The 23803-nt window shown below is 45.3% G+C and overlaps 1 pseudogene; it reads left to right on the top strand.

Annotated features, from left to right (window-relative positions):
• Nucleotides 1–5412: 5412 nt before the first annotated feature.
• LOC144681188 (U11 spliceosomal RNA) lies at nucleotides 5413–5624 on the top strand (annotated as a pseudogene).
• Nucleotides 5625–23803: the final 18179 nt, after the last annotated feature.

Raw genomic sequence — 23803 nt, forward strand, 5'->3', positions numbered from 1 at the left:
AGCAAGTGATATCCTACAGTCCTCACTAATCACATTGACAAGACCACTGACCCCTCTTATCCCCCCGTGGATGAGGTTTGGATAATTGTGGTCTGCCCGTTTTGCCCATGCAACGGCCTAAAGATCACACGGGCTATGTAAAGTCAGAGACAATTGGTGTCTCAAGGGCCTTAACTGGCCACTTAATTAATGGCGGACGCAGCTCCATCTCCATCGTGCATCCCGCCTAGCGAAATATTGCGAGAGCGCGTGTTGATCCCAGCGCGCTCGGCCGACGTCAACGCGCTTTATTTAACACTTGAGTGGGTCAGGCACGTGCCCGCCCGCTGAGCTAAAAACCCTGCCATACATGTGCCAGACCCTTATACCACCATAACGACAAAACTGTGATTCCACATGGAGTTCACTATTGAAAACCCCAAATTGCAATCGAATAAAAAATCACTGAGCTGACGAGAAGCTGCCCTTTTAAGCTATTGGTCCCACTGTGAAAACCCTTGAAAAGCTTAGACAGTTCTGAATGAGCTGCAACTGTGTTTTTAAAAGGTGCATTAATTTTGCTGAAGAGCCCCGCTGACCCTGGAAAAATATTTTTATATTTGTGGAATGTCAAATTTTTCTACTGTGACTTAATCTTCACATATTTTGAAAGTATAATTTTTATGATCTTTCAAATTCTGCTCAGTGTTTCAGGTCGATGGCCTTATGTCAGAGCCAGCTCGTCGATCTGAAACGTTGGGCTGGATTTTACTGTTTTTGGTGGGCTGAGGGAGGCAGAACGGAAAGCGAGTGGTCCACTCGCTCACGCTCCCGCCATCTCAGCAGAACGATTAGTCGAGTGCCAGACGGCCAATTAGGAGCTGCCTGGCGGGAAGGCGGCCAATTAGAGTGCGCGCATGGGGACTCTGTGCCCAATCAGCCAATCAGGAGTCTGGGCTGGACATCAGGTGGCGGAGGGGTTATGACGTGGGCAGCAAGTCGGTCATGGCTGCTAATTTAAAGGCCCCCTGCTCTCCAAATCTCTCTTTTTGTCTTACGGCAGTCTCAAAAAAACTTAAAATGAAGTCCGGAGCCATATAGATGGTGCCACCTTCACCAGTGCTGCACTTTGCTGCTACATTTGGCCATGGCCCCAGCGGCAGGTCTTTTTTCCTACCCCTGTGCTGCCTCCTTATATCTGTTATATAGCGCTCCCAAACTTTTTCCTGTCAAACTTAATAGCTTGTTAATTGGCTATTTTAAAATGGCAGATGGGCTTCTAATTTTGGTCCCCCGCTTGCCTTCTATAATATCTGAAAGTGGCATGTTACACACTATGGCTGATCTGACATCACCAAAGCCATATTTTACATTTGTGTGGGGTTGTGGGAGGAGAGGTGCCTTGCCCGATGTCCAGCCCATTAACTCTGTTTTTCTCTCCCCACAGATGCTGCCTGACCCGCTGAGTATTTCCAGTATTCTGTTTTCTTTTCAGATTTCCACTATCTGCAGTATTTTGCCTTTGTGCAATCCTTAGCACCATTCACAACCTCAGGACAACCCCAAGTGCTTTAGGAACATAGAAAATAGGAGCAGGTCATTCGGCCCTTCGAGCCTGGACCGCCATTCAATATGATCATGGCTGATCCTCTATCTCAACGCCATTCTCCCGCTCTCTTCCCTTGACGCCTTTAGAGTCTGGAAATCTATTTCTTTCCGTCTCAAATATATTCAGTGGCTTGGCCTCCACAGCCTTCTGTGGTAGGGAATTCCATAGGTTCACCGCTCTCTGAGTGATGAAGTTTCTCCTCACCTCAGTCCGATATGGCCTAACACGCATCCTGAGATTGTGATCCCTTGTTCTAGAACCCCATCCCCCACCCAGCCAGAGGGAACATCATCCCTCCATCCAGTCTGTCCAGCCCTGTCAGAATTTTATACTTTTCTGTGCTTGGCCCCCAGCTATTCACAATATTTATCAATGATTTGGGTGAGGGAACCAAATGTAATATTTCCAATATAATACATAATAAATAAAGACAAAATGCTGGAGAAACTCAGCAGGTCTGACAGCATCTGTGGAGAGAGAAACTGTTTCGAGTCTGTGTGACCCTTCTTCAGAGCAGGTCATTCAGATTCGAAACGTTAACTCAGTGTCTCCATCCACAGATGCTGTTAGACCTGCTGAGGTTTTCCAGCATTTCCTGTTTTAATTTCAGATTCCCGGCATCCGCAGTATTTTGCTTTTATCTTATGTAATATCTCCAAGTTTGCTGACGCAAAACTTGGTGCGAATGTGAATGGTGAGGAGGATGTTAAGAGGCTCAAAGGCGATTTAGACAAGTTGAGCAGGCTTTGCCTAATCCCGTACTTTTTGAAGTGCAGTCACTGATGTAATATAGTAAGCATTGCAGCCAATTTGCACACAGCAAGCTCCCAGAAACAGCAATGTGATAATGACCAGATGAGCTATTTTAATGATGACGATTGGGGGTTGAATATTGGTCAGGACACTGAGGATAACTCCCCTGCTGTTATTCAAAATGGTGCCGTGAGACCTTTTACAACCACCTGCCTCATCTGAAGGATAACACGGCATCTGACAGTGAGTTGCTCCCATAAGGTATCAGGCCTAGATTTTGTGCTGCAGCCTCTGGAGTGCGACTTAAACCTACAACGGTCTGACTTGGAGACAACCGTGGTGCTACAGAGCAACGGCTGACACTTAAAGGAGTAAGTGTGTTGCAAGGCAGATGGGTTTCACTAAGTCCACTGACGTTCTGGTGGGTTGAGAACTCGCTGGGCTGTGAATTGCAAGAGCCCCTGAGTCAGTCATTAATGAAGCTGCCTGCTTTAAGCTACCTTCTTACATGCTGAGTGCACAAGGCACTGCTGGGGAGGGGAAATGCAGTCATACTTTTCCAGTGCAACTTCAGCGTTTAATTACCTCTTTAATTGTAGCTTGCAGCTGATTTAGGGGATTAATACCATTCGTAGGCTGGCTGACTGTGCAAAAGAGAAAGGTCACATTTTACTGTAGATTGAAGGCAGCAAAAGTCACCTGGAGATCAATTGGAGTAAATTGTTTCAGAAACTTTATAGGGCTAATAGTTAATCTCCAAAAAAACGCGCAAGTACTAGGCTCTCAGGAAGCTCTCCACGTGCAACGCGGACTCAGTATAATTTCCAGGTTAATATCCCATAACATGGGCTGGGAAGTACATTGCGGTCCACTCCTAGTGGCGGAAGCTTGACATACATGTCTGAATGTTGGTTCGTTGTTGACGAGGATCCCCAGCAAATTTGGTGCCGCGAGCAACCTTCCACCTTGAAGCTCTTCGAGCGACCATGTGCTTCAGAGGCCAGTCTCAGTAGGCTTGTGAGGCCAGATCCAATCCCCCTGAGGTAGATCTGCTCCTTTATGCCTCTACTAGGAACACGCGACAATTAATTTTCCGAAATTCTATGCACGCAGTTAGTTTCAAATTCTAAAAATTGAGGGCATATCCTGGAAAAATATGTTGCCGTTCAAATGTAATCAAGTCATTCCTTTTCATCCTGATTTAAAAGAGTGCATTTTGATGTGCAGGTGTCTTTCATAACATCTCTTAAAATGTGTCAATTTTGAAGTCCAGCTCTTCATTTTGTGATCGCTGAATTTTATATACATAATTTCATGGCGGAGAGATTTCTTTTTCTTAATAATTTATGTGAACTGTGTCTCTTTCTTCTCCAAAGCAGCTCTCCATTTCATTTCAGGAACGAAAGCTGCAGCGTGTTGCTTGCCCATCTGACAGAAGTTGGAGCTTTTATCATCCTCGACCTTTCTCGAATGCTCATTTCAGACATGACCCCGGTGCAATGTAGTGCACCATAATAGATTCATTACCAAGCAACAGTTTTGGGACAATTTTCATTTACTCCTGCTTGGTGAATTGTAATGCCTGAGTAAAATGCAAATGCGTTTATGTGTTGGAACCTTTGGCACCTATTAAAAACGAAGCCCGTCGACGGTAACAGGTGCTCGGTTTGACTTACGTTGCCACCCATAAGTGCATCTAAAAGCTTCAGGTTTGGCACCAGGGCCTGCTTACAATGATACAAGCTAACTTGATACAGACCGGCGACACAAAGCTAAGACTTAGCCATTTGGTACAGCTCAGTTCTATTATGCACAGCCCCCTTGCCAACTGAAGTATGAGGTGAAGCATGTTAATTTCATTGCAAGTAGGTAAATTGTGACCGAATATATTAGTGGCCTTTGCCATTGTGCTACTTGGGAAGTGCATCATTGACAGACCTGGAAAGGTAGGGTTAAACGACCCGCTTTTGTGTTTCCCTGTAGAGTGCTTCAAGTGGAAGCATTCATCGAAATATCAGGTGTGCAGGATTGCACACATTTATACAGCCCACCCGAGATTTCACCCAGTTTGTGAAAAGTGCTGTTGGTTTGGGATGCTCCACACTAAAGGCGCAAAGTCTGTGTTGTCAACAGCTGCAATCTTCAATGATTATTACTATAACTTCTGCTGACGTGTACTGCTTAAAAGTAACAATTTCACCATATGGAGGAAAAACTTTTTTTTTCACACAGCAAGTGACTAGGTTCTGGAATGCACCTCTGCCATGAGATTCAATCGTGGCTTTCAAAAGGGAATTGGATAAGCACCTGAAGAGAGAAAACATTCCCTGAGCTGTGGGGAATGGGGAATGGCCCTGGTCAGACCACATTTAGAATATTGTGAGCAATTTTGGGCCCCGTATCTCAGGAAGGATGTGCTGGCCCTGGAGAGGGTGCAGAAGAGGTTCACGAGAATGATCCCAGGAATGAAAGGCTTAACATATGAGGAACGTTTGAGGACTCTGGGTCTATATTCGATGGAATTTAGAAGGATGAGGGGGGATCTGATTGAAACTTACAGAATACTGAAAGGCCTGGATAGAGTGGACGTGGGGAAGATGTTTCCATTAGTAGGAGAGACTAGGACCCGAGGGCACAGCCTCAGAGTAAAGGGAAGACCTTATAGAACAGAGATGAGGAGAAACTTCTTTAGCCAGAGAGTGGTGAATCTATGGAATTCATTGCCACAGAAGGCTGTGGAGGCCAGGTCATTGAGTGTATTTAAGATGGAGGTAGATAGGTTCTTGATTGGTAAGGGGATCAAAGGTTACGGGGAGAAGGCGGGAGAATGGGGTTGAGAAAATTATCAGCCATGATTGAATGGCAGAGCAGACTCGATGGGCCGAATGGCCTGATTTCTGCTCCTATGTCTTATGGTTTATGGGTGAAGGAGTGGGTGCAGCAGGGTTGCTCTTGCAGAGAGACGGCATGGAAATGATGGGCCAAATGGCCTCCTTCTGCACTTTAACCATTGTTATTTCTATTGTCACCCGCCCATTGAGGTTAGTCTCCAGTCAGCTTCACCTACTGCTTCAAAGGATTGCTGGTCGTCAAAATGAATACATTTTAAGAGATGTTATGAAGGACTCCAGCACTTCAAAATGCACTCTTTTAAATCAGATAAAAAGGAATAGCACATGGACGAGGTACTGGCGCATTATCTGCGCGGAATCGATATCAAGAGATTTCAGAAGCACAATTTTTGTTTCTTGGAGCTGTTGGTGATCGTTTGTCTCGCGCTCCGAGAAAAAGAGGAATAATTTGATTACATTTGGACAGTGACATATTTTTCCAGAATATGCCCTCTATTTTTAGAGCTTAAAAGCCCGTTAATGATGAATGACTTTTTTAATATGCAAATCGTAGAATAGAATCATAGCCTTTGGCCTTTACTGTTCTCACGAAATTCAAAAATCAAATGCATTTCATTTTAAGGAAAGGATGTGCATTTCTGTAGTGCCTTTCATCATCACAGGAGGCCTCAAAGCCAGTGAATTACTTTTCACAGTTTGTAGGAAACCTGGCAGCCATTTTGCACATAACAAGCTCCGACAAGCAGTAATGGTCAGATAATCTGTTTTCAGTGATTTTTAAAACTATTTCATGGGACGTGGATGTCGCTGGCTAGGCCAGCATTTAATTGCCCATTCCTAATTGCCCTTGAGAAGGTGGTGGTGAGCTGCCTTCTTGAACTACTGCTGTCCATGTGGTGTAGGTATACCCACAGTGCCATAAGGGAGGGAATTCCAGGATTTTTACCTAGCAACAGTGAAGAAATGACAATATATTTCCAAGTCAGGATGGTGTATGGCTTGGAGGGGAACATGCAGGTGGGTGGTGTTCCCATGCATCTGCTACCCTTGTCCTTCAAGGTGGTAGTAGTCGCAGATTTGGAAGGTGCTGTCTAAGGAGGCCTGGTGAGTTTCTGTAGTGCATCTTGTAGATGATACACACTGCTGCCACTGTGCATCAGTGGTGGAGTGAGTCAATTTTAGAGTGAATGGGGTGCCAATAAAGCGGGCTGCTTTGTCTTGGATGGTGTCAAGCTTCTCAAGCGTTGTTGGAGCTGCACTTATCCAGGCAAGTGGAGAGTATTGCATCACACTCCTGACTTGTGTCTTGTAAGTGGGAACAGGCTTTGGGGAGTCAGGAGGTGAGTTAATCAGCACAGAATTCCCAGTCTCTGGTCTGCTCTTGTAGCCACAGTATTTATATGGTTGGTCCATTTCACTTTCTGGTTAATGGTAAGTCCCCAGGATGTTGATAATGGGGGAATTCAGTGATAGTAATGCCATTGAATCTCAAGGGGAGATGGTTAGATTCTCTCTTGTTGGAGATGGTCATTGCCTAGCATTTATGTGGCATGAATGTTACTTGCCGCCTATCAACCTGAGCCTGAATATTGTCCAGGGTCTTGCTGAATATGGGCACAGACTGCTTCAGTATCTGAGGAGTCGCAAATGGTGCTGAACAATGTGGAATCTTCAGCGAGCATCCCCACTTCTGATCTTAAGAAGGAAGGAAGGTCATAGCCTAGGTTGGGCCTAGGACACTACCCTGAGGAACTCCTGCCGTGATGTTCTGAGACTGAGATAATTAATCAAACAACCACAACCATCTTCCTTTGTACTATATATGACTTTAACCAGTGGAGGGTTGCCCTCCTGATTCCATTACGCTCCTTGATGCTACATTCAGGCAAATGCTGCTTTGTTGTCAAGGCAGTCACTCTCACTTCAGTCTTGAGTTCAGTTCTTTTGTCCATGTTTGGATCAAGTCTGTAATGAGGTCAGGGTTTAAGTGGCCCTGGTGGAACCCAAACAGAGAATCAATGAGCAGGTTATTGCTGAGTAAATGTTGCTTGATAGCCCAATCGACAACACCTTCCATCACTTTGCTGATGATTGAGAGTAGGCTGATGGGACAGTAATTGGCCAGGTTGGATTTGCCCAAGTATTTTTGGACAGGTCATGCCTGGACAATTTTCCACTTTGCCGGGTAGATGCCGGTGGTGTAGCTGTTCTGGAACAGCTTGGCTAGGATCACGGCTAGCTCAGGAGTACAAGTCTTCAGTACTATTGAGGGAATGTTATCAGGGCCCATAGCCTTTGAACTATCCAGTGCCTTCAGCCATTTCTTGATTTCACGTGGAGTGAATCGAATTGGCTGAAGACCGGACTCTGTGGTGCTAGGGACGAAGATGAGGTTCATTCCATTGTCATCTGGACTGAATATCAGGCAGAACCTTTACCGCATATTTCACTGCTGAAGACAGATTTCTACCCCCTTACCCCTCGGTAAGGTTTGGAGAGACAGATTTCCAGGACACATGCTATTAATTTAAACTTACATAATACAGCAGTCCTATCGTTATAAATCACTGTGACTTCTGACTTACTGATTCATGACATAGGCTTGTGTGCACCTGCATACAGTTTATATATATATATATATATATATATATATATATAATATATTTATATATTTATTCTTCTCATGTAACTAGATTCAAGCTTTGAATTTAAGGTGAGATGTGGTTAGAGAATTTTCCCTGGAGTGCAATGGAATTGAAGTACCAGACTTGATTTTGATTAACCTACAAAGCAGTCTTTATTCTGAGGCATCTGTTAGGGATTGTCTGAAATGTACCTTGTTACTCTTTCCCTTTCTGATATGCTTTGACAGCAATGTTATTTGTTAAGATGTTCAGAGATCCTGGCTCGGGCACTGTCTAATGCTGCATATTCTCCAGGGAAATTTGATTCTCATTCTGTACTCTGCTTATTCTGAAATGCCTCTGGGGCCCCCTTCCCAACACTCCTACCCCCACCCCCCCACCCCCGCCAAAACTCATCTGCTAACCTTTCAAGCCTCATAGAGATTCAATCACATCAGTGTTTGAGAAAGCAGCATTTCTTTGAGAGATCAGAGAAGACAGAGGTTTAGAAGGCCACCTGCTGATTTTCAGAGACCAGACTGAATCCCAGCCCAGGCTGATGGGCTCAGAACCACGTTCTTCTGATGTTGTAAGAATCCCTCATGAAATTCATTCATGCACTCTTGGTTTGTCTGCCATTGCTCACTGAGGTATCAGCTGCGACTTATTGGGAGTGCGCTCTTTGTCCTCTGACTCAGTAGGTCATGCGGTTAAGGCCCACTGCAGAGACTTGAGCACAAACTCCAAGCTGACGCTCCAGTGCAGTACTGAGGGAGGGATACACTGTTGGAGGTGTCATCATGAGGACAAGGCGTTAAACCACCTACTCTCTCAGGTGGATGTAAAAGATCCCATGACACTATTTCAAAGAAGAACAGGCAGTTCTCCCTGGGACTTTAGCCAACAAATATCACTCATCCAGCATCACAAATAAGTATGATTTGGTCGTTATCACATTGCTACTTGTGGGAGTTTGCTGCCATGATTCCCCAGAGCACAACAGTGACTGCAATTCCAAATATGCTTCATTGGCTACAAAACACTATGGGCTGGATTTGGTCAGCCATCTGATGACAGCTTTACAGGTGGGGGGCTCATAAATTGCCATGGGCACCATGCCCACCCGCCCCTGCAATTTTACCAGCAGTGGTCAGGGTTGGGGGAGGTAGTGGAGGGCAGAGGGGTTGTGCATTGGATGGTTTGCCTACCCTTGGGCCAACTGAAGCCTTTAAGTAGTCAATTAGTGTTCACTTAAGGGCCCTGTCCTCCTCCCATTGGGATTTAACCAGTGGTGGGAGAGGCCCACACCAAGCATCCATCTTTCCCTGCACAGACTGGTGGTGGGTAAGGGAAGGTTCCTCCTTAACATGCTACGTAGGCCCAATGGAGGACCCTCTCAGGTCTTCCCCTCCTCCACCCCAGTGTTCCGCCCCTACCTCTGGCCTGTCTATTTGCCTCCACTTTGGCTTCAGCTCCTCAGCATCGGGGACTGGATACAGCCCCGGCAATGGCCCCAGACTGGGGGATGTCAAACTCCCAACTTTTTCGTTGGAGGGGTGGGGACTCCGGTGTCCCAGTAAATCCAGCCATTTGGGACATCCTCAGGTTATGGATGGTTGTCAGGAAGATATAATAATTTTCGTTATGTTATTTGGAATTTATTATAAAGTGGAGTAATAGTGGGATCTGTGAATATGTATGTGTATGTCTCTGTGTGTGTGGGACTTAATTTAATTAGAGGCAGCTGGTCTGAAGACTTTGATGTTAGTAGAGAAGCTAGGTTTGAAATTCTAAATAGGTAAACATGGGTGAAGTTTTAGAATGTGAGGTGTAAAGGGAACTTTTGCATTTTTAAATAAACCAGACTAGCTTGAATTCAAAAGAGGAGGTGAAGTGTTTCACCGAGCCAGGATAAGTTAAGAAACAGTGTGTTTATTTTTCCCAAAGATTACTGGTAAAATTGCCACTATGATAGATTTTTATTATTAGAGAGGTAAAATCCAAAGACATAGTGAAACAATGGGAACTTGCATTCAAAGGGGAAAATATGTATAAAGGAGAGAAGGCTGTGTACAAAGGAAGGCATTCTGAGATCTAACAAGTGTGAAAAGCCCCCAGCTTCTGTCCCCAACTGCCATCTGCAGGAACTGAAGTTAAGAAAACACTTTGAATTCAACTGTTCAGGGTATTGTGTTACTTTGTCTGCGTCTTTTAAAATCTATGTGTTTTTACTGTTGCCTAAATGGAGGTGTAACTGGGAGTTAGATTGATTAAGGGAGCTAGGAGTTGTCATAGCCGTAATTTGTAGGCCTATGTATGTTCTTAACAGTATTTCTTTTATTATTAAATGTTTAATTTAGTTTTGTAAAAACCCTCTAAGCCTCGGTGGCCTTTTTTTAAACTGAATTCAAAGTCCGCATCTGGAAATAAATACAAATTGCAAACAGTTGTGGCAGTTGTTTCAAGTTTCCCTCTGGGATTTGAGCAGCTTAGCATTTACCATCTGCTGTGCGATAACAATTGTGCAAGTCTTTCTTTTTCTGTCACTCCAGTTTCAAGCATCACATTTGCAAACTTTACAGGATTGGATTCTCTCCTATTTTAATTCCACAAAGAGAATTGGCTGGCTCTGGTTGTACAAAATATTCTTTTTGCTCATATTTCATAACTTGCATAGTTAAAGAGGAACAGAAGAGAGATTTTCACAGGAGCATAATAAAGGGAAGTGTGAAGTTATGCACTTTGGCCGTAAGAATAGAAAAGCAGAATATTTTTAAAAATGTGTGAAACTTGTAAGTTTGATGGTCAAAGAGACTTGGGTGTGCTCGTATAAGGAACACAGAAGGTTAGCAATAAAAACAGAAAATGCTAGGAAAACTCAGCAGGCCTAACAGCGTCTGTGGAGATCATGGTTGATCTTGGGCTTCAACTCTATTTTTCCACTCGTTCCCCATATCCCTTAATTCCCCAAGAGACCAAAATTCTGTCTATCCCAGCCTTAAATGTATTCAATGATGGAGCATCCACAACCCTCTGGGGTTGAGAATTCCAAAAGATTCACAATTCTTTGAGTGAAGTAATTTCTCCACATCTCAGTGCTAAATGATTGGCCTCTTATCCTGAGACTGTTTCCTCGTCTTTTGGACTCCCCAAACAACAGAAAAAATCTCTGTGTCTACCCTATCTAGCCCCTTCAGAATTTTGTAAGTTTCAATAAGATTGCCTCTCATTCTTCTAAACTCTAGAGAATATAAGTCCAGTTTACTTAGCCTCTCATCAGAGGACAACCATCTCATCTCAAAGACCAATTTAGTGAACCTTTGCTGCATCACCTCCAGTGCAAGTATATCCTTTCTTAAATGTGGAGACCAAAATGGCACACAGTATTCCAGATATATTGCTGAAAAAAAGAGACAAGTTGAAGCTTCTTGTACTCATCAGGACACTTTGCAAGAGTACCTATATAAGGGGAAAACAACAATCTATACTGTATGAGAAGGGAGTGCTGATTGGTTGGCAAGTGGACTCTGGTAGAGTCATTGCCATGGAGAATGCATCAGTGATAGTGACTGACTGTTAACTGCCAAGCATTGTTTGAAATTTAAACCAGGCAGCTTGACCCTAATTGGTCAAGGCATTGCCCTGAGGAATGAGTCAGCGAATGGCTGTCACTTATTTTGTTTATCTGAAACAGGCGCAATGTGTGAGCATGTTCTTTCTGTCTGCAAAGAACAGGACCCTGTGTATTGATATATGTAGCTTCCAGTACACACAAATGCACCACACTGCGAGCCCAACTGGCAATCTTAAATTGGTTGCCAGCGTAATTCTTAGCACACTGAGGATAAATTAGCAAGTGTTGTCTAATCGTGGAATCATATCTAATGTTGTACACTGTGTTTTGAGTTTTGCAAGCACGGGCTGGTTGGGTACAGGTTTCACCTTGCCCATTGTGAATAACGGCTGCAACCTGCTGTTTGATACAATCCTAACACCTCTATTGACCAGTGAAAGTTGGCTTGCGATAAATATGTGGATGATACATTTGCTATATTTAAATCTGCAGCTGCATGTAATAATTTCCTTACATGTCTTAATGGGCTCCTTCCTGCGCTCAAATTCACCACTGAAATGGAGCAGTCAAATCTACTCCCTTCCCTTGATGTACTAGCTGAGAATTCTGCCAGGAGGTTTTCTACCACAGTCTTCTGCAAGTCCACCTTCACTGGTCAATATATGCATTGGGATTCTTACAGTTGTACACGCTATAAGATTGGTCTTATTGGCAACCTTGCAAATAGCACCTGAGCCATTTACTCACCATGCAAGCTTGATGCTGAAATAGGACACATCCTGCAGGATAATGGCTACCCTGATCAGATCAGTTCACACTGTATATCGCACAAACTCATGAACAGGCCTAAGGCTGTCACTTTTGGCCAAAGTCCGCAGTTCTGCCGAAGGGCCATGAAGGCTCGAAACGTTAACTGATTTCTTCTCCGCCGATGCTGCCAGACTTGCTGAGTTTTTCCAGGTAATTCTGTTTTTGTTTTGGATTTCCAGCATCCGCAGTAGCTTTTAGCTTTTTGTTTTGAAAAGTGCCCAGTCTGCTTCAGATTACCCTGAAAGGGCAAGGTATCTCAAATGTTTGAGCAACAGGTGTTTCACACTGCTACTATGCAGTAGCAACATGAGTGGTATTCGCCACTAACAGGATGCTGCCGTCAAGCCAAAAAGGCATTCTTCCTATCACACAAATGAATAATGTGGTTTATGAATTTCAGTGCCAGTGTGATGCTAGGTATGTAGGCCATACATCCCAAAGACTGGCAGGTCGTATCAAACAGCATGTCCCTTCTGCTTTGCAACGGGCAAGTTGCACACCATACCCAATCAACCCGTGCTTGCAAAACTCAAAACATTGTGTCCAACATTAGATATGATTCTGCAATTGGTTAGCGTTTGTTAAATAACCCTCAGTGTGCTAAGAATTACGCTGACAACCAATTTAAGATTGTCAGTCGGGCAATGCATGTACTGGAAGCTAGATATATTAATACACAGGACCCTGTACTTTGCAGACAGAAAGAACATGTACACACAATGCACCTCTTTCAGCTAAACAAATAAGTGACAGCGATTCACTGATTCATTCCTCAAGGCAATGCCTTGACATATCAGGGTTAAGCTGCTTGGTTTAAATTTCAAGCAATGCTTGGCAGTTAACTGTCAGTTATCATCACTGGTGCATTCTCCATTGCAACACCTCAACCAATCAGCGTCCACTTGCCAACCAATCAGCACTCTCCTCCCATACAGTATAAATTGTTGTTTTCCCCTTATATTGGTATTCTTGCAAAGTGTCCTGATGAGTGCAAGATGAAAAGCTTCAACATGTCCCTTTTTTCAACAATATTCAGGTTCTGATTTACCAAATGACTGTTCCAGATGTGGTCTCACCAAAACCCTGTGCAATCACAGCAACACTTAATTCTTCTACGCCAATTCCCTTCCAATTAAGGCCAAAATGCCATTTGCCTTCCTAATTGCTTGCTGCACCTGCATGCTAACCTTCTGTAAAAAAAGCAAAATACTGTGGATGCTGGAAATCTGACACAAAAGCAGAAAATGTTGGAAAAACTCAGCAGCTCTCTTCAGCTCTGAAGAAGAGTCATATGGACTCGAAACGTTAACTCTTTTTTTCTCTGCACAGACGCTGTTAGGTCTGCTGAGTTTTCCCAGCATTTTCTGTTTTTATTGCTAACCTTCTGTGTTCCTTATATGAGCACACCCAAGTCTCTTTGACCATCAAACTTACAAGTTTCACACATTTTAAAAAATATTCTACTTTTCTATTCTTACGGCTAAAGTGCATGATTTCGCACTTCCCTATATTATACTCTCTCTGCCATCTTGTTGCCTTCTCGTTTAACATGTCTGTATCTCTTTGCAGTCTCTCTTCTCAGCTTACCTTCCCACCAAGCTTCCTCTCAGTAAACCTTGACACGCTACTCTCTGTTTCTTCATCTAAGTCATTAATATATATTGTAAACAGCTGAGACCCCAGCACTGATCCTTGTGCCACTCCACTATTCACTGCCTGCCAACTTGAAAAAGCCCCATTTATGCCCACTCTCTACTTTCTATCTGTCAACAAACCCTCTATCCATGCTAAAATAATAACCCCAACTCCATGAGCCCTTATTTTGCCTATTAATCTTTTGTGTGGCACCTTAACAAATGCCTTTTGGAAATCCAGGTACACTACATTTCCTGGTTCCCCTTTATCTACCCTACTTGCTACATCCTCAAAAAGCTCTAATAAACTTGTCAAGCAGGATTTCCTTTTAGTAAAACCATGTTGGCCTGTTCTAACCATACTATGCTTTTCTAAGTGCACCGTTAAGACTTACTTAACAATTGATTCCAACATATTCCCAACAACTGATGTTAGGCTAACTGGCCTGCACTTCCGTGTTTTCTCCCTCCCTCCTTTCTTGAAAAGTGGTGTAATATTTGCCAACATCCAATCCAATGGGACTGTTCCTGAATCTAAGGAATTTTGGAAAATAAAAGCCAGCTTATTCGCTAGCTCCACACCTATCTCCTTTCGAACTGATGAATCGGCAGGGGAAGATGTTCGGAGCGGGTGCCAGTTAATGCCCATAGAGGAGGTCGATTGTGTTATGGGTAGATCCAACAAGGAATCAATCTACATCAGCTGCATCTGCTGTATCCTTTATTTGCATTTTCTTCCTGCTATTTGTAGGGAAATAGGAATTTTGGAAGAGGAGGAGGCCACTCAGCCTTTTGAGCTTGACCTGCTGGCTGCTCTGTATCCTTAATTTCATCTACCCACCTTGCCTTTGTAAACCTACCCCTGCCCCACAAAAATTGATCAATCTCAGTTTTTAAATTGTCAACTGACCCACGGATTAATCATACCTCTTTGTGGTCTGCACATACAAGGCTGCCTCTATCTTTCAAGAGTTCCGGTGCGTGCAGTGCAAAGTCCTATAGGCATGAGAGGAATTATGAAAATGATGTTTCAGTGCCTTGACAGGTCTGGTGGGCACTGCAGTACTGTCTACCGAGGGTGTCGCTCATCAGGTAACCTTGCTAGGCAACTTGGTGCTGTAACAGGGGGAGGATCTGGCTGAGGGGGTGATGGAGGAGCTGCATGTCTCCTCCGATGAGGAGGACGTCAAAGGGGATGACAGTGATGAGGCCCTCGAAGGTGAGAATGCCAGCAATGAGATATTTGCACTGGCCAGATGAGGCAGGCACGCTCAGGAGGCCCTCATAGCCTCAAGATTCATGGAGGATGATAATGAGATGCTGTGAGGACAGTCCTGACACTCTCACATTGCATCTGTGAATGTTTGACTCCTGGGTGGCTGATGGCACACATACCCTCAGTTTATTTAAATTTATTCATTCTTGAGATGTGTGCATCACTGGCTAGGCCAGCATTTATTGTCCACCCTACTGCCCTTGAGGTCAGTTAAGAGTCAACCACATTGCTGTGGGTCTGGAGCTACATGTAGGCCAGGCCAGACCAGACCAGACTAGGTAAGGCAGCAGATTTCCTTCCCTAAAGGACATTAGTGACCCAGATGGGTTTTTACAACAATTGACAACGGTTTCATGGTCATCATTCCAGAATTTTATTGAAGTCAAGTTCCATCGTCTGTAGTGGTGGGATTTGAACCCAGGTCCTCAGAATATTGCCCTGGTTCTCTGGATTACCAATCTAGTGAGAATACCACTATGCCACCACCTCCCCAGTGCTCAGTCTCATGTCATAAAGATGCAGTGGAGGCCCTAATAGTTGCTAGATTCCAGGAATATGATGACGACATGCAGTAAGGACCCTCTATAGATCTTCACATAGCCTCTGTGAATGTTTGACTCCTGTCTGGCCGAGGGCAGTTTACTTGTGCTCTGTGATCAGGGTCATATCATGGGAGATGCAGCCGTGAAACTTTAAATGCACCTGATCCTTTGTCCACCTTCAGCACCTGACCCTTTCAGGAGCACAGCGTCACCAGTCACAGATGCTGAAGAGATGGGGGGGCAGCCCCAACTCAAAGGTGCTGAGAGCACACGGAAAGAATGAGAGAACTCTGTGATGCCTGCCCACAACATCCTGGCAGCAATGACAAGCACTGGGGAGGTGCAGGAATCACTGATGTGTCCAGTGAGTGTGAAGCTGAACCAGCACTGTGGTCTGAAGGCTACACACTGCACAGGGAAGAGGCCCAGGACTGAGACACCTGCCTTTATCTTTTGCAGGAACCAACTTTACACATCTGACTGCACATCATAACAAGGGGCCATAGGCAAGTAGACATTCTTGGGAGTTTATCTACAATAGTGAACATTATGTACAAGTGATTAACACCTGTGCCCAGGCTGTGCAGCTACATCTTCTTAACCTTCCTAACCCTGCTGCTAAGCCTTGGTGCTCCCCCGACATCCACAGCGGAGGTGGAGGCAGCCTGCTGACTGCTATGCCCTGTCTGTGATGACCTTGCCAGGTGTCCTCTGGAGGGCTGAGACCTGGAGGGCCCCAGCCTGCTTTCGGGGTCCTGCTGTGTGGCAGTGGCACCCTCCTCAGCCTTTGGAGCTGGAACTGTGGGGTCACAGGAAGAGGGGATTTGGATGGGCTGGACACTCCCAGAGTCACCTGGGCGGATGGCCCCAGGGTGTGCACCTGCTGGTCTTCCTCCCTATGGGTGCCCGGGGGCCCCTGGCTAACTCCTTGAGGAGAAGGGGAAGCTGGAGTGAGATCGAGCTGCCCGGCACCCCTCTCACATAGCGATGGAGTTCAGCCCGCGCAGCAGTGCAGGACCGATATCCTGCACCAAGGTCTCCATGGCAGCCGTCATCCTGCTAGTGTTGACCATAGTGTGTTGGCATGCCAGCGCTATCACCTCAGGCTGAAGGCAGACAGGCTCCTCTATTGTGCCTTGCAATCTGAGGAGCACAGCGGACATCCCTTCCTGATGTTCCCGAGCTTATCTTTGCAGCTCCAGCAGCTGCGCTATGACTGAGTCCAGAGGCTCCTCATCTGACTCAGACTCAGCAGATCTCTGGCTTCTAGCAATCCTCTGAGTCCCAGAGACCTGGGAAGTCCCTGCTGCCACCTGCTGTGGATCAGACAGTGCGATGTGCTCACCAGACTGTGAACCCAGGACCAACTCTAGACCTAGGTCCCACCGTGGTTTGTGTCTCTGTGCTGGTGGAGGGTGTGGGTGAGTGCTGTGATGGATCTTCAATGAGGGTGTCATCAGATTTTTCTTCCGAGGTGTCTTCGGGGCTTGAGCTGAGGGCCTGGCTCGTGGACAGCCCTTGGCTGCTCCTCAGATGTGCCTGTGAAAGCAAGGAGAGATAATTAGTGCACGGCTGGAGACTGTGGAAGAGAGGAACCCACTCACAGCATGGTTGTCTGATGGATGTTGCACTGCTGGATCCTCACTTAGTTGAGTACCTCCGATCTCATCGTCAGCACAGGAATGGCCCAGATTGTCACTGGCCAGTTGGATGACTCTATTTTCAAAGTATGTGAGGACCTTGATGTTGGGTCTACCAGTCTACAACCTCTCCCTTTTGTTGTGTGCCAGCTTGTACTGGCCAACAGAGGGCGGTAGTGAGAAGTGACTGAGAAGCATTCTGGGAGAAGTCAGCGCAGTCACCGCAACTCAGAAGGGGATCGAGGAGAAGGACCCTTGCACTCAACAGGAGGAAGAGCATCCAACAGAGGGCGGTAGTGAGAAGTGACTGAGAAGCATTCTGGGAGAAGTCAGCTGTCAGCTGTGGCTCAGTTCATAGCACCCTCGCCTCTGAATCAGAGGGTTGTGGGTTCACGTCCCACTCCCGGAAACCAAGAACTGTGATCGTACTCGAAAGAGTTGCAATCTGTGACTGTTGATAAAAAAAATTCTGGGAGAAGTCAGCACAGTCACTGCAACTCAGAAGGGGATCGAGGAGAAGGACCCTTGCACTCAACAGGAGGAAGAGCATCCAACAGAGGGCGGTAGTGAGAAGTGACTTAGAAGCATTCTGGGAGAAGTCAGTGCAGTCACCACAACTCAGAAGGGGATCGAGGAGGACCCACTGTCAAAGAACGGAATAACCCCAAACATTACATTGCTGTAGTGTTTCCATCCCTCCCTCCTCCTCAAACCAATAAAAAAGAGAGGGAGAGGCAGTACCTTCAGGAGTGCGCGAGACCTGTGAGGGACACTCTACTGAAAGTGGATTTGAAAAAAAGCAGCTGATTGGTGAGTAAATCCTGGTGAGTTTTTTTTTCAATCTATTAAAGTAATTCATTGCTTAATACTGAGATAGGATTTTTAAAAAAAAGTATAGAGTAGTACTGTACAAGTATAATTAGTCAAGAAACAAGATTCCTAGCTAACATAAATAAGGCCCCGAACTAGCATATTTTTTAAGGGAGTAACTAGCTTAATCGAGAGGGACATCATGGCAGGAGAACTCAGACCCGTGATATGCTCCTCCTGCAGGATGTGGGAAATGAGGGACGCTTCCAGCGTCCCTGGTGACCATGTGTGCGGAAGGTGTGTCCAAGTGCAGCTTCTAGCTAACCGGATGTCGGAGCTGGAGCTGTGGGTGGACTCATTGTTGAGTATCTGCGATGCTGAGCAAGTCATGGATAGCACATTTAGTGAGGTGGTCACACCGCAGGTGAAGATTACACAGGCAGAAAGAGAATGGGTGACCATCAGGAGCAGTAAAAGATTCAAGAAGGTAGTGCAGGAGTCCCCTGTGGTCATCCCCCTCTCTAACAGATATACCGCTTTGGATACTGTTGGGGGGGATGGCCTCTCAGGGGAAAGCAGCAACAGCCAAGTTCACGGCACCGTGGGTGGCTCTGCTGCTCAGAGGGGCAGGAGGAAAACAAGTGGCAGGGCTATAGTGATAGGGGATTCAATAGTTAGGGGCACAGACAGATGCTTCTGTGGCTGCAAACGTGAATCAAGGATGGTATGTTATCTCCCTGATGCCAGGGTCCGGGATGTCACGGAGCGGCTGCAGGACATTCTGGGGAGGGAAGGTAAGCAGCCAGTGGTCGTGGTACACATTGGTACCAATGACATAGATAAACTAAGGGACGAGGACCTGCAAGCTCAGTACAGGAAGTTAGGAGTTAAATTAAAATGCAAGACCTCAAATGTAGTAATCTCAGGATTACTCCCAGTTCCACGTGCTAGCAAGAGCAGGAATAAGAGGATAGACCAAGTGAACATGTAGCTGGAGAGATGGTGTTGCCGGGAGGGATTCAGATTCTTGAGGCACTGGGACCGGTTCTGGGGAAGGTGGGACCTGTACAAACTGGACGGGCTGCACCCAGGCAGAGCTGGGACCAGTGTCCTTGCGGGGGCTTTTGCTAGTTCTGTTGGGGAGTATTTAAACTAGTGTGGCAGGGGGATGGGATCCCAGGAATAGGATCAGATAGATCAGATTCAGATCAGAAAAATGGAGGTAGAACATCAGCTAGGGACGTTGTGATAGACTTGGAGTTACAGGAGAAGCAAAGTTTAAAAATTGTCCAGCAAGGGAAATTGACAGGGTTAAACTGTTTATACTTCAATGCAAGGAGTATTACAAACAAGGTAGATGAGTTAAAGGCGCAGGTAGACACATGGCAGCAGGATGTCATTGTTATAACAGAGACCTGGCTAAAGGAGGGACAAAACTGGCAGGTAAATATCCCTGATTATAGATTCTTCAGACATGATAGAGTAGGAGATAAAAAAGGAGGGGGGTAGCACTAATGGTTAAAGAATCAATTCCAGTTGTGAGAAGGGATGATATACTAAATGGGTCAACAAACGAGGCTTTATGGATTGAGCTTAGAAATAAAAATGGGACAGTCACACTGCTGGGAGTATACTACAGACACCCAAATAGTGAAAGGGAGATAGAAGAACAAATATGCAGGCAAATTTCTGCTTGTAAGAACAAGAGGGCAATAATAGTAGGAGACTTCAACTATCCTAATATCAACTGGGATTCAAACAATATAAGGGGCACTGAGGGAGAAAAAATCATGCAGTGTGTTCAGGAAAATTTTTTCAACCAATTGGTGACAAACCCAACGAGAGGAGATGCAATTCTAGAACTAGTTCTAGAAATAGGCACAAAGAACTAAGCGCTGCAGATAGCCTAGACAAATATAGGAAGTGCAGGGATGAAGTAAAAAAGGAAATAAGGAAATCAAAGAGAGGGCATGAAAAAAGATTAGCAAGTAAAGTTAAAGATAACCCAAAGATGTTTTACCAATACATTAATGCTAAAAAGTTAGTTAAGGATAAAGTGGGACCCATCAGAGATGAAGATGGAAACTTGTGTGTAGATGCAGAGGCTGTGGGAAGGGTTATAAATGAATAATTTGTCTCCATGTTTACAAAGGAAAGGGAGGATGTAGATATAGTAGTCCAGGAGGAACACTGCGAGGTATTGGACGGGGTAGTCATAAAGGGAGAGGAAGCACTCGAAGGGTTGAAATCCTTGAAAGTTGATAAGTCACCAGGGCCAGATGGATTGTTTCCGAGGCTGCTGAAGGAAGTCAGGGAGGAGATAGCAGATGCTCTGAGGATGATTTTCCAATCTTCACTAGATACAGGGGAGGTACTGGAGGATTGGAGAAATGCAAATGTAGTTCCATTGTTTAAAAAGGGATCAAAGGAAATGCCAAACAATTATAGGCCAGTTAGTCTTACATCAGTGGTGAGCAAATTAGTAGAATCAATCCTGAGAGATAGGATTAACTGTCATGTGGAAAGGCATGGACTAGTCAGGAATGGTCAGCATGGATTTGTTAAAGGAAGGTCTTGCCTCACAAATTTGCTTGAATTCTTTGAGGAAGTGACAAGAAGGGTTGATGAAGGTAGTGCAGTGGATGTTGTGTCCATGGAATTTAGCAAGGCATTTGACAAGGTCCCACATGGCAGATTGGTCAGGAAAGTAAAAGCCCATGGGATTCAGGGTAATGTGGCAAACTGGATAAAAGGTTGGTTTTGTAACAGGAAACAAAGGGTAATGGTCGATGGAAGCCCTTGTGAATGGAAAGTTGTCTCAAGTGGTGTTCCACAGGGCTCGCTGTTGGGACCCTTGCTGTTTGTGTTATATATTAATGATTTGGACGTGAACGTTGGGGGCATGATTGGGAAATTTGCAGATGACACAAAGATTGGCTGAGTAGTGGATAGTGTAAACGATAGCCATAATCTCCAAAACGATATAGATGGGTTGGTGGAGTGGGCGGTAAAGTGGCAGGTGGATTTTAACATAGAGAAGTGTGAGGTCATACATTTAGGGAGGTCAAACAGTTACAGGGATTATACAATAAATGGGAATATACTAAGAGGGGTAGATGAAGTGAGAGATCTTGGCGTACAAGTACACAGGTCCCTGAAGGCAGCAGTTAAAGTAGACAAGGCTGTAAAGAAGGCATATGGAATGCTCTCCTTCATTGGCAGAGGAATAGAATATATAAGTAAGGATATAATTTTGGAATTGTATAAAACACTGGTGAGGCCACAACTGGAGTATTGTGTGCAGTTCTGGTCACCACATTCCGGAGAGAGTGCAGAGGAGGTTGCCAGGGTTAGAAAAGTGTAGCTACAAGGAGAGATTGGATAGGTTGGGGTTATTTTCCTTAGAACAAAGAAGGCTGAGACATGACTTGATTGAGGTGTACAAAATTATGAGCGGAGTAGATAGAGTGGACAGGATAAAATTATTTCCCTTGTTCGAGAATTCTAGAACCAGGGGACATAGATTCAAGATACGTGGCAGAAGGTGTAGGGGGGACATGAGGAAGAACTTTTTTACGCAGAGGGTAGTGGGTGTCTGGAATTCGCTGCCCAAGTTGGTGGTAGAGGCAGAAACTCTAAACTCTTTTAAAAAGTACCTGGATCTTAAGTGCTGTAAGCTGCAGGGCTATGGGCCGGGTGCAGGAAGGTGGGATTAGAAAGGGCACCTGGGTGTTCTTGGGCTGGCATTGGACAAGATGGGCCGAATGGCTTCCTTCCGTGCTGTAACTTTTCTATGGTTCTATGGTTCTATGGTACTGCACGAATACAGATGGAGAGCGTGTAAGCAGGATGCCTGCCAGGCCAGATGAGAAGGATGCCTGGCATCTTTGGGTGGTGAGTGGTGCCATGGACGGGATGAGAACACGATCCACAGGGCAGATGAAGATGTGTGTGAGAGAGTGAATGGTGATGTCCCTTGAACTGGCAGTGAGTGAGATCCCTGTGTGTGTGATGGGTTTGTGAGTGTGTGAGTTCAGAGTGATGAAAAGAGTGACTTACCCTGGTGGAACGGAGGAGATCATTCACCATCTTTCGGCCCTGGGTGGCTGTTCTCTTTTGTAGGGCATTGGCGTCGACCACCGCCTCCCATGTCGGATTGGTCATCTTGCTTGCTGGCCTTCGCCTACAGGAGGGGTAGAGGACTCCACGGCATCCAGTAGGCACCCGAGGGAGGCGTCACTAAATTTGGGGGCAGCATGTTTGGCAGCCATGGCTTTTCAGCAGCTTTCGACTCCTTAGAGGGCGCTAGCTCTGTGCAGGGACACCCCCTTCAGATCTGACACACGGATTATTGAAGGCCTGAGGCGATGGCTGGGCAGGCGGATCAGAGGCCACCCCGCCAGTGATCTGGCATGTTTCCCGCGAATGCATTATTAATGAGGCGGGTCACGCCAGGAATGGGGCGATGCAGTGCGAAAACCTGACATTGCAGATGGCGGGTAAAACGACTCTATTCACACCCGCTACCGCAATTAGTGCAAATCTGGGATGATTCAGCCCTTCGTCTAAGTTAATGGAACTGGGAGAAAACTGGGGGAAGAAAACACTTTGGAAAGTCATTTTTGGAAGACTTTTCACATCTCTACTGCAGTAGATCCGGCATAAGCTAACCTTTCACCCCTTAATGATGGTTACCCTCTAAGGCTGGCAGACTTAGGAACGTAGGAACAAAAGTAAGCCATTAAGGCCCCCCATCCTGTTTCACCCTTCAACAGGATCATGGCTGTTCTGTATCTCAGGCCATGTATTGGTGTGGTACAAGATACAGTAATTTAGTGGTTATTTGCGAATGAGAGTTCAAATTCTGCCAGGAGAATTTGAATTGAGCTTAAAAACTAAATTTGGAAATTAAAAAATCGGGTCTTGGTAAAAGTGGCCTGGACGCATTCAGAATGTCGTAAAAAAACAATCAGCTGGTTTGCTAATGTCCTTTAGGGGAAAGAAACCTGCTGACCTTTCCTGGTCAGGCCTATATGTCACTCCAGTCCCACACCAACCTGGTCAATGTTTAACTGCCATTTAAGCGGACAGCCGAAGAAGACTCACCACCACCCTCGTGGGACAAGTCGGGATGGGCAATAAATGCCAGCTGCACCCAAATCCCCGAGAATGAATGCACGGAAGAAAAAGAGTGGCAGAGGCTGCTGGTTGTAACGGCAATAATAAAATGATGATAAGCACACTGCATGCTTCGCAATGATTACTATGAGGCCAGTCAATCACATGCTGTCTGTTGTAAAGCTCATTAACAGTTGAAACGTTGCAACTGCTTCCCAATGATGCTCTGAATTATTCATAATCCCAGTCCTTACAGTACTTAGGGAAATTTGCATTCCGGGAGAACTGGGAGCACCATCAAAGTTCATGAACATGCAGCTTAAAAAAATAGATTAAAGCTAACTACCAACTTTAAAGTAACAAGCAATGTAATCATTCTAACTGTACACAATATCATCACTCTTTAAAGACCTTGGGGGTTGCATTAATTCCGCTGGGTCCTATTGCTCAGTGTATTCTTATGCCTACTTTTCATTCGCTCTGACAGCTGCAATTTAATTTTTTTTGAATGTTCTCATTTTCTTTCTCCTCTTCCCCTCCTAAAGGTGCTGAACCTTATCGGTGTGCGAGCACTGACAGGTC

Source organism: Cetorhinus maximus, chromosome 5 (genome assembly GCF_964194155.1).
Source record: "Cetorhinus maximus chromosome 5, sCetMax3.hap1.1, whole genome shotgun sequence".
Lineage (NCBI taxonomy): Eukaryota > Metazoa > Chordata > Chondrichthyes > Lamniformes > Cetorhinidae > Cetorhinus > Cetorhinus maximus.